Consider the following 12,385-nt stretch of genomic DNA (forward strand, 5'->3'; position numbering starts at 1 on the left):
GGCCTTCCGTGACCTCAGATGACCCCAGGGCTAATTAGGTGACCTCGGATGACCCCGAAGAGGCACGTTTGGGGCTTTCATGACCTCAGATGACCCCAGGGTTAATTAGGTGACCTCGGATGACCCCGAAGAGGCACTTTTGGGGCTTCCGTGACCTCAGATGACCCCAGGGCTAGTTAGGCGACCTCGGATGACCCCGAAGTGGCCCATTTGCAGCTTCCATGACCTCAGGTAACCCCAGGGCTAATTAGGTGACCTCGGATGACCCCGATGAGGCACTTTTGGGGCTTCCATGACCTCAGATGACCCCAGGGCTAATTAGGTGACCTCGGATGACCTGGAAGAGGCACTTTTGGGGCTTCCATGACCTCAGATGACCCCAGGGCTAATTAGGTGACCTCGGATGACCCCGAAGAGGCACTTATGGGGCTTCTGTGACCTCAGATGACCCCAGAGCTAATTAGGTGACCTCAGATGACCGCAACAGGCATATCTGGTGCTGCCATGACCTTAGATTCTCCCCCAAGGGTAATTGTATCACCTCAGACTTCCCCCCCATTCCCAGCCAAGAGGCATATTTTGGGCTGCCATGACCCCTGGCTGCTTGGGTGACCTTAGATGACCCCCCCACCCCCATTAATGCCTCAGTGACCCTCAGATGATTGCCACCTGCACTGTCAGTTGAATGGTGTTGGACTGTGATGAAATCCCTTTAAGAGTGTGCTTTTTGAGTTCAGCTTTCATACTGAGCCGGAATGGAGCATTCTGGGAAGATCTTTTGAGAGGAGTATGCAAGAACAGAGTAGGGTGTCTCCCACTGACCTTCCCCACTATTTCACCCAATGGAGAATACAGTTAAATGAAGGGGTAACGTCAAAAATGAAAAACAGGCACCAGCTTTTCTTTATTTAAGGAGAGAGTAATTTCCAGGCTAAGAGGCTGTGTATTTTGCTAAGAATAATATTATGAGGTAGATATGAAGCATTTTCCATCTGCACAACCTCTTTACATCATACAGATTCTATTAAGCTTCTGCAGAGTATCCCTCTGTGAAAAACTCCGATATCATCCAGTTCATCTGAAACAGGATGTATGCCTCACAGCATGTCACCCTTGTTTTATGTGCATAGTATAATTCATTACTTACTTACTTAAGCTCTTTCATTCAACTTTCCTTCAGTCAGCATTCACTTTACATTTTTGGTTAATAAAAAGTTAATGTTTATTGACCTCAACTCAAGCAGTAAACTATTTGCTTTGTAATTATCTTGGTGGCATCTTATTATAATACGAGATAAATAGGGTTTCAGGCTAAGCCACACTTGGGAGAAAAGGGCATTGCCCGCCAGCTGGATTATAGTACTCTCGTATGTATTATTACAGCAGCATTTGCTATCTAACTGACACAGATTAGCAAACTAACTGGAATACAGGGCAAAAGCATCTTACTTAATGGTTGCTTTTAAGAGGAAGTTACAAAGGGAGTAAGTTTCCTGTTATTAATGCATATTGCCTCAGCAGCAGCAACACCTGCTTAGAGGGTCTGGGCCTCTCACAAACACTTGGGCTGCCCCGTGGCAGGCCCCAGTGAGTTCTTTAAGGATGGATTCATCTTTGCTTCAAGTATTTTAAGCTACATTGCACCAATTCTCATAAACAAATAAACAAGTAAAAACAGGGAGGGGTGGAAGAGAGGAGTGGAAGGATCAGCTACAGGGAAGAGCAATCAGACAATGCAAAAATCCAAATTTTTGGTTCTGAATATCTAACCTTTAAAGCACTCTAACTGAAGCCAAAACAACTGTCTTTCCAGCTTTTCCCTCCTTGCTTTGTTGCAGGCCATATCGTGGCTGGAGAGTTATTCAGAGTGCAGAGACAACAAAATTCATAACCCTGAGACAGCCCATCTTCTATTCAGTACTAAAATACAGATGAAGATTCTTCCATTTTGCTTTAACCTGTTGAAAGATCTGAATGAGACCATAAACTTCCAGCTGCCCCGCAGGGGCTGGGTGGCCCAGGGCATGCCAGGGCCATACCCTCCCTGAGCAGGCACCGTTCCCCTGGCCCCAAACAAGTGAGTAGCGCAGTGCAATTGCACTTGGCAATTTCCTAGACTGAAGGGTACTACAGGCCACATTCTGGACCCATTCAGATTGGTGGCAAAAATCTACGCTGACACAGATATGACCAGCATGTGGCTGTCTGGCAAAACACCATTAACCTCCAGTTTCAGTTGCAGTCTTAACTTTGCATTTAATAGGCTTTGCTCACCTTGTTGGAAAAATTTCAGTCCAGTGCAATTCCAACAAAACCAGTGGTCAGACCAGTGTGTCAGACGGCATCCATGTGATTTTCCAAGTTTGCCAGATGCTTCTTCAGAAAGCAATATCAAACTGGATCCTCTGTAAAACTCTGGAAAAGCTATGTAATGCGAGTGATGCTGGTGTGATTGAAAAACATTGTTTGGGTCTTTATTTAATAGTTCAGCTACAGAGCAGACTGCTTTTCATTACCATTTGAAATAGCCATTACTGCTACAGTTAATAACTTTCATGTTATTTTTATCCTCCAGCAACATTATTATTTATCCCTAAATTATAAATGTTCTGCTTTTCTCAGACTTCTTATTCATAATTATTTTTTTCTAAAACTTGATAATAAAATATCCAAGACAATGATGTACTTGTAAAAGAAAAAAGCAATGGAGGTGAAACTGAATACCTACCTGGTCAGCAGGAAATCAGAAGTCATGTTCAGTTCTCAGTTCCCCAGCTGTCAATCTGCAATACTGCTGTAAAATTTGTGCAATTATGCTACCTTAACGGAGAGCACACCCTGATGCTTCAAGACTGATGAACTGTGTGTGTTGGAGGGAATAACTGGAATTCTGGAGTTGCAGAATCCTCTCCAGCAGATCAAGTTTACTTGTTGCTTGAATAACAAGCATTTAAGATTAAATTTCTCTTTGAATTGTCCCACTGACTCACTAAAGCCACAAACCAAGAAAGTCTTTTGTGATCTGGAGATTAGTAGTGCTATTCTGTCCATGTCTATATATATGTGAACACCCACGTAAGCTGGAAATTAAATAAGACAATAGATCCCCTAAACATAACATTTTCCCTGCTGATATATGTTTATTTAACAGATACAGACAAGTAGATGATGTGCCCTATATACCCTGGTTATAGAATTCTCCTCTTCTTATTTAAATTTCCTATTTTGGTACTTCAGGCTGCTCCTTAGGGACTTGGGCTTAGTCTGTACAGATATCTCAGCTTGCAGGAGCAGGGGCCTATAATTAGTTCCTCAGATAAAACCCTATGGAATTTGGAAGCCTGAAGTAAGAAGCCTGGAAATAAGTGGTGGTGAAAGAGACATTGAAGAGCAAATTCAGCTGGTCTTTGTAGCGTTATTGCCTGGTGAATGGAAGACCATTTCTTTTTGAAGGAGTAGACTGAAACTATCTTTAATTTAAAAGTATTGGTTGACTGAGGTGGGAATATTTAAACCAGATTTTTCTCTTAGTGAGTGATTACCAGCTGCTGCATCAGAAAGACATGAAGGAGAGCTGATACAGTCCCTCAATCCACAGCTCGTTCCCTTCCCTGCTATGGCCCCAAGGCTGCTCTAGACTGTCATCTGATGAAAGACCCTAAAGGATGAGAATTGTTGACAACTGCAGTAACACAGACAACGTACATCTCCTTTCCTGCCTTGATACAACTTCAGAACAAGTTTCCTATGGATGTGGGATGTGTCTGACCTATCAATCAAGTGTATTTTAGTACGTGGGAAATTCAGTCACACCATGGGATCTTCAACTAGAAAAACAGCTAGTTCCTCTCCTTCTCTGTCACTTCTGCATCAATAAAACTATTACCCAACCAATCAATCCACTTTTTGGTGTTTGTTCAAAGAAGAGCAGAAAAAGCTACTGGGAGGCAGGAGTTATTAAATGATAGAGGGCTCAATGGAATGAACATGGCAAGTATGGTCTAAATGTGACATCAGTGGCTAAATATACAAACATAAAAGAGAGAAGGCTAGAAACATCTGAATGATATTAAAAACAGTGAAGCAATTGGTTTCGTAGCAGCAAAAACCTTTCTGACCAAAAAATGTATCGGTATACAGAACTGATTCCTAAAGGAAATGTTGGCAGCCCATTGATTGAGCAGTGAAAAAACACAGGCTTATGAAACCACTAGAAATGAAATGCCGGACAGAAAAAAATGTTCAATAAAAGACATCTAAGAAGTGCTCACCATTTCTAACTTTTGTTAATGCTGAGTGTCTTGGGACTACGAGTTCTGAGCAAGCTATAATTAGAAGGCAACACGGTCCCTCAGAAGTTATTCCTATTTCAGCTATTCTTAGGGCATTTCTTAATTTGCATTATTCAAACACAAATTCCTCCAGATATGCCTAAGGACATAGTCTTTATGTAGTCTTCGACTCTTTCCTAAATTATTTCAAGTATCTCAGTGAAAGAGTCTTCTGGCATGAGCTAGTTACCACCTGTTGGCCATTTAAAATAATAAAATAGAGCAATTTCAGTAAATTCTGAACCCCCACCCCCTTCTTGAATCTGGTTTCCAGTGAAAAAGAGAGAGAAATAGCTCAGGAAGGGAATTAGTAAATCAGCAACAGAAAGACTGCTAGAAGGGAAATCTTCAACATGTTCAAAATACTTACATACATCTACCAAATAAGAGAGTGAAGAACCACCTTTAGGGCTGGTGGTCTGGTTGAAGAAATGGTTTGAGCACAGGATTGTTCTTTGGATCCCTCTCACATTTGAACCAGCACATTCTTGTGACTGAACATAATTCGTTAAAGATGTCTGACGCTATCAACAATTTCTATATTTAATCAGAATAATATACCATTCTTTTGTTAGCCACTAGCACCAAAAGGGTAATAATATTTAAAAGAAATACCTTATTTTCCATAGAACTCTCTATTACTTAGACAATTTTTAAAATTATTATTTAGGATGCAATGACTTTGGGCAATGGCTTTCTATTATCATATATTTGTGAAGTAAAATTGCTTCCTGATGTAAATTAATAGCAGTCGCTTGTAGGAAGTGCAAAACCTATGCATGTACGCTACTCTGAAACATGCTAGCAATGCATTTCGTTTTATTAAGCTAAAAAAGATTCTATAAGATGCATTGAACGACTAACATAACAAGCTAAAGAAGAAAAAAAAAAAGCAGGTCTCCTAATCAGCTCAGGAAGTCTGACAACACGGAAATATTACCCTGAGTAGTAATGCATATTCTCGAAATGTATCATTTTACACAGAGCTACTGTGGAGGAAACAAAGATGTACAGGGTAGGCAAGACTTATGTTCTAATTTATACTTCATTGGAATTTAATTAAGGGATTGGTGGCTATTTTCCAATTATCTGAAATAGACACACACTAGACCTCATCAGTGTGGATGGCACAAGTTCCAAAGATGGCAGGTATCACCAAAGGACATTTATCTACTTGTGTTAATAGTAGAAATCTGAAGCTCTGGCAGCTTGAAATAAAGGGCCCCTTTGTGGCTTTATTGGCTGTAGACAAAGTTCTTGTACTTTCAAAACAAGCTATGAAACTTCTGACAGAGAGGAATTGGTGCTGTCAGACCTGCTTGAGCCATCAAGGAAAACTTAAGGCCATACTTCTCCTGCTTCAGACATTTATCAGCACAACAGGGTCGCAAAGACTGAAATGCAATTCTTTTCCTTTAAGTTGTTTTTTCTTTCCCCTTGGGATATGGCCTCTGCTGAACACTGTTCAAGACCACAGGTTTGTTCTAAAATGGACATCTGAAGCAAACTATAACCAAATCAGTTTCCTGCAGCGACTTCATGTTATCTCAATATAGTATTTATAATATGGCATTTATAGTATAGATAGTATTTCCTTCTAAAAGCTGAAGAAACAAGTATAATTTATATGAAAAATGCACAGCCTTTGCATTAGGTTTTGATAGCCTTTTTAGGAAATCTCTTAGCTGTCATAGAAAAAAGATAATGTCTTAAATTTTCGGTTAGTATGGACTTTCAATTCTTTGAGCAGTTTAGAAATTATGTCCGCATATGCAGCTAGGAGTCTCATCTATATGCAGGAGTCGAATCATCCATGACCGACATGCTTTTGCCTTGCTTTTCATTGCAAGGCTTCACAACTCATGGAAATACAGAAGGAATTTTTCCTGAAGACACTGCTTTGTGATACCTTGTTAACAGCCATAAATAGCTCTTTAGAAAGAATGCTAATTTGATTACAATGCGTCACACAGACCTAGTAATATGAAGCAGCTTGGTTCATCCAACTGCAGCACAGTACCTCACGGTGGGAACCACAAGGGGAATTTAGAATAGTGACTCTAATTGGGGCTCCAGATTAAAAAATTCTCTAAGTTTCAAGGGAATTAAGGCTGAACTTTAGGTTTAACTCATCAGCAAAGCAAAGATTGCTTTCAAATCCAGACCTAAGTATCTACAAAATGTCTGAATCTGTTATTTTGGTTAAGGTATGTTTCTAATAACAATTTATGCATTGTAAATTTAATGGAGTACAAAATCATATGAGAAATAAGCACCTATGACATAGGTGTTTATTCTGAGTATTCTTCTCACTGTAATGACATACAATATTCTCATATCAAGGTCAGTTCTTCTGTTCAGTGGTGCCTTAGAAATGCCACTAACTAGGCACATATATCAATAAAAATCAGACATTTGTTTGAGCACTTCTTATAGCAGATAGTCCTTTCAGAATCCAAAGTGAGGTCAAAGTTAACAGAGTGGCAGTGATCCCCTTGTAAATGTCCTCCACTCATTTAAAAGATCACCACATTTCCATTTCATCACATTTAAAATACGAATGACTTTCACAAATTAGGTTGAAATCCATGGACAATTAAAAAAAAATTATGAGCCACACATCATTATCACTATATTAGAAAACTGGAGTAGCTTCACTTACAGTAACATAGCAGAAACGGTCCAGTAATTGACACAGGGCTGGACAGGAAAATAATGAAGTTTTTGCTCAGGGTGATTTTGAAGCAGTGAAGTCTTTTAACTAAGGACAAAATAATTGGAAAATTTTAGCTAAGAAATAATGGAAAAAATGAACAAAAGACTACTGTAGAAATAGCTTGTGTAGGCTCCGATAAAAAATAGAGCAATTGAGACTTGAAGACAGCAGAGGCAAGGATTAGAAAAGTAGAGATAGAAAATTAGAGAAAATGACAAAATATTATGCATAGATGCCACCCTCTTCTAAGTCACAGTTTTCAGTGGAATTGTTCAGGAAGTACAGCATGCATATACTGCAGCCAAAAACCTGATGAGCTTCTTGCATAGGTGTAGTTCAATGGAACAGTTGATCTGGGTATGGGAATAGCCATTTGTCCGCAATCCTCACTTGAAACTACTGTCTCCAGCGATTTGCCTAACATTCAGAAGAGCTGGGTGCACTATAAATGCATCTTTTCTTTTTTTTGCCTGGACAAATTTCTGAGAAAGTAAGAAGGGACCCCTGGGGCAATGTGTATTGGCATCTCTAAGTACTAATTTTTTTTTAATCAGCTTTCTGCAGATTGTCGGTTATTGCTTAGATTTTCATTTTGCTCCACATTTTATTTTCTATGACTTGGTACAGATACGCTTGCAGAGGGACTTTTCTTCCATGTACTATGCTAACTTGCAACTAAAAAGCTGTCAGGAGCACTATACTCTTTTTAATAGATGAACCTTTCTTAACAGATACATTTAAAACTATCAGCAATACCCATGATCAAATATATATATATATTTTTATATATATATCAACATATGTATTTACACACCTACATACATATAGTAGAAACATCTTTTCCTACAAAAGCTAGAGAAGATCTCAGATAAAAGATCCTGAGTCTTTTGCATGATAATATGCATATATCAGCATCTTACAGTATTTGTTTATTCAACGCTAAAATGAATTGAAAATGGTTACTAAGAACCACTTCCTTTGCTCCTCCCCCTTCACTCCACTCTTTTTAATATCCATTAAAATACTTTATGTAGGATTTTTCCTTCATTCTTTCTACATCAAGGTTAAAGCTTTTTATTTCCACCCTATAGTTGAAAATGGAGTTTTGAAATAAGCAGCCGTGGTTGCAAGGATTGCAGCAAGGCTGGATGAACAATTAAGGTAATGATTGGATTATCCAGTTGAATAATCATTTTGATAATGATTGCTGTCTTGGAGCATTTTATGAGGTATGGAATAAAAGGAAAAATCAAAAGGAATTCCCTTTGAATAGATGCTTGTCATGGCTGAGTGCTGCAGCAGCATATCTGAATGATAAAGGATGTTTGCTAAGACAAAAGTGGTATTCTTTGCTAGAGAAGACGAGGATTTAATTTGTGGCTTTTTTCCCCCTTCCAGATTTATATTTCAAATGCAAAGTGTTGCTTTTCTGGTTATTGTTTGGAAGGAATTGCTCCAAAAGAAAAGTTAAGGACACAGCTGTGCCTTTACCTTTGCTGTGCCCGAGCATGGAGGTAGGCACAAGCTGCAGAGAGGGCGTGCATAGGAATGCTGCATAGGAAACAATCTTTGTGCTGATTCTCTCCAAGGTAGCGCATAATGCCTGGAGGCGGAAGGAATATTAGCTATACGCTGTGTTTGATTACTTGGCTATCGGGGTCTACAGACTTCCTGGGGAGATATAATACTAATGCGACCCTTGATTTGAATTCATTAATCCAGTAGTCTTTTATTCTCTGCAAAGTGTGACTCCAGACCCATTAACTACAGTTTTTCTTAGGGATCCAAATTTTCACCTTTGTGTTTCACTTACTCATCTACTGTGAGTTCACTGAGACATCACAGTCATGAGTTTTCTGGAATCCTTAAGTATTTATTACTCTGGTATCACCTAGTTAAATTTAAATTTAAGGTAAGTTTAGTTTTTATAATCAAATTCCTGCAGTATGTTTGTTAATACAGTAGGTTCAAACTTCATACATTTTAAAAATCTGTTATTTTAGACTGGAGGAAAGAACTCCATTCTTTTGCTTCAGTCTCCAGAAGAACCCAGCATTCCCTTTGAGCTAGCTTTAATGAGGCAGCAATCTATCCCCAAAGCCCAGATGACATTTTTCTGAAATAGTTCTGGCAGAATGTATTGAACATGCATCCTCTGCAACATTGTTACTAGCAAAAATGAGTATTTCAAATGACCTTTGCCAGGTCCTGTGTTTACCAGGGGTATTAATTAAACTTCCATGAAAAATTCCACAAGGATTACATGAGAACTAGGAATAACACCCCTCTGACAAATCTGGCCTATTTTGGGTGTCATTTAACTGACAATACATGCTATTTGTGACCCCTTGTCCTTTTCATTACTCAGTCTAGAAACTCTGAATTCTTAGCTTAAAACCAGAAAGAATTACAGACCTCTACTTTAGCAGTAGCAATTTTCCATTTCACTCAGCATGATGCAAACCATCAGACACTCCAAAGGTGTTGAGATGTCTGCTTTACCTGATTGACATTGTGTTCCTTGTGGTCCTGGGCAAGATTAAAAGAAAAATTGCTTATCCCAAATGATTCATCTATCAAGCTAAGTAAAATTGATTTTTCAACATAGACTGCTTCATAAGTACAATCTTTAGCACTTGTCTACAACCTTATGATTTTGTATGAGAGAGGCAACCCCTAAAATACCTTAAAGCATGCAATCCTTTTGACTGTAATAGGTATATTTTTTATCTGACTAATCATTATGAGGTCAGCACCCTATCTTTCTCATATCAGTAGGACTGATTAAGGAAAATAGAAAACAGTGTCAGCTGTGTGTCTTTGGGTCCTCAGGCCCAAATCAGAATATGTTAGGCCATAGTTTTCTGTCCTCAGGAAGTGGCTTGATTTGGAAATGGCAAAGGAAGGAAATGCAACTCACCATAAGTAATAGGTTCCGTAGGTCCATGAAAACGAACTCAAGGTGAGTGAAATTTTCTTTGTCTGTTAAGGCAGTAAAACATACACAACACAATATTAGCTTCTTCATGCCTTCCCCTGAGGAACCTTCCTTACCTAGAAGGACCAGTGACTGTTGTTGCACCTATGAGAGTTAGCATTAGATGAAGCCCAGTCTTGGAAGTCTTGCAAACAAGATTGTTTTGTCATGCGACCTGTAACCCTACTCTAATTATGTCAGTATTTGTCTACAAAGTTTGGGAATTTCAGGTACAGAAAAGTCTGTATATCTGTCATTGCTGGAATCTGAAATGAAACCTGCCTTGGAGAAGGCTCTTGTTCACGTTACATTGCAGACTTTGCCCACTGGACAGAGCAGCTTCTGGAAGAAGGAGGGACGATTCTGTAAAAATCTCTATTAATTTGTCATTGCCAATAAAGTTCTAAACTCACAACAGGCAGGAGCAGATAGTAAGCTGAACACTTCATCTAATTCATTAATCAAATGTTTTACATTTTTATTTGAAAAGGAGTGTCAAAGCACACTAAAATTAGATATAAAGAAAACAGAGGGTGAAAACAAAAGCTTAGAGAGACAGATAAGCAATTCCAAGATAGGAAGAAATGCAAATCTCCTGTGAATACACTGGAAGGAAAATCATACTGGAGAGTTTAAATGACTAACTGAACCTAATTTCTTCTGTTATCAGTCTCAATAAGCAGAGAGGGCTTTTCTGTTTTTCTCTCCCTTCATGTATTTACGGAATATTCTTTGTGGCAATTTCAAGATACTTATATGTTCTTCTGAGATGTCTGAATCATTGGCCTTTTTACAATTATCCATTTTGTACGAAAAAAGCAGATTGAATCAGACCTGCACAGTAGGGAGCAACAAATAGAGTTTTCTCCTAAAATGACTGCTTGTTGAATCTTATTGCAATGAAATTGAGATTAAACCCTAGCAAAGTGGAGGTATATGTGTATACGGATTACTATTTCACATGAACAAAACTATAACACGCTGTATTTTATTTTCATCACAACTATAATACAAATGTTCTCCTGGATGACAGCTTGGATACAATAGGGAGATAATTAGGTATAGGTGCTAATGCCTTGTCAAAGTTATATAGATTATTTTTGAAAGAGACATCTGGTTTCAGTGCTCAATGCCAACCGAATCCTTATAACCAAAGGCAATAATTGCTTGCTACTGATGTGCATCCATGAATAATTGAAGGGACTTGCCTTTCTCTAGCCTTACATTGGCTCCTGGGATTGAAGGGACCCAGGCTTTGCATTTATTAAATAGATCTAATCTTGTTTTTATTTAATTTCCATTTTTATTGCATTTCTGTTCTCTGTTCTCATTCATGTTAACATTCTTCCCCTATTGCTACACACAGGGCTGTGTATGTAACACCACCAAAACCAAAAGGTGCTTGAAAGCATCTCTTGTGCTTGCATTTCTTTAAAAAACACAAGTTAGTGGGTTTCCAGGGGGATCTGTGTACTTGAAAGATCTATAGAAGAGCTCTTCAAATGACAAAAAAGCATTTACAAGAAATCACACAAGTTGGTAGGGTTTCCTTTTCTTCTAATTGAAGAAAGTCCTAATAATAAGTCCTTCTGTTTCACTTTATAGTATTATTTTTTAAGTCAAGAAACTGCAGTTATGATAATAAGTTAGGCTTCTTTTTTTAATGTAGACTTAGAACGACAGGCCAGCTAGCTAATTTTGTCCTTATGTATATTAAATCCAATGGCCAAAGAGGTGTGTTTATTCTTGAGAGATATCCTTATCAAAACCTCTGCATGTGATTTTTAAAACAGCATTTTTATCTTATCAGTAGAGCAACACAGTCATTTTAGTATTCAAGATACAAGAAAGAGCCTGAAGATGACTTTCTTTACACAGACACACGCACATATTTATATGCAAAATAAATGAATGTTACCTTTTATATCTGTTTAGGCTCAGATGAGGGTTGTTAACAGGTATTCTTCATGGAACGTGTAGACCAACTATGAAAGCCAATACTGGAACAAATTTCATCCTTTACACACCGTACTAAACAAATGATTATTTATCTGGGGCCTGCTTCTACTTCCATTTAACTCAGAGCCAAAAGTATCAAGAGATAGAATATTAGATCCATTATATTCTTAAAAAAAATATGTGAAGTGCTGTATGCTCCAGCCATTGGCCACTGCTATGTGCAACTTAATAGGCTAAATGAATGCAGTACACAAAATATATACACGCCCTTACAGTTCTTTAAGAATATGCTGCGTCTTATTTAAATAATAGTAATGTTAGACCCTTTGTAGCCATTCAGAATGAAGGATTAATTATCTGGGACTAGAAAGTAGCTGAATATGCCAATATGGCTTGTTCACT

This window comes from Dromaius novaehollandiae, chromosome 5 (genome assembly GCF_036370855.1).
Source record: "Dromaius novaehollandiae isolate bDroNov1 chromosome 5, bDroNov1.hap1, whole genome shotgun sequence".
NCBI classification, from domain to species: Eukaryota; Metazoa; Chordata; class Aves; order Casuariiformes; family Dromaiidae; genus Dromaius; species Dromaius novaehollandiae.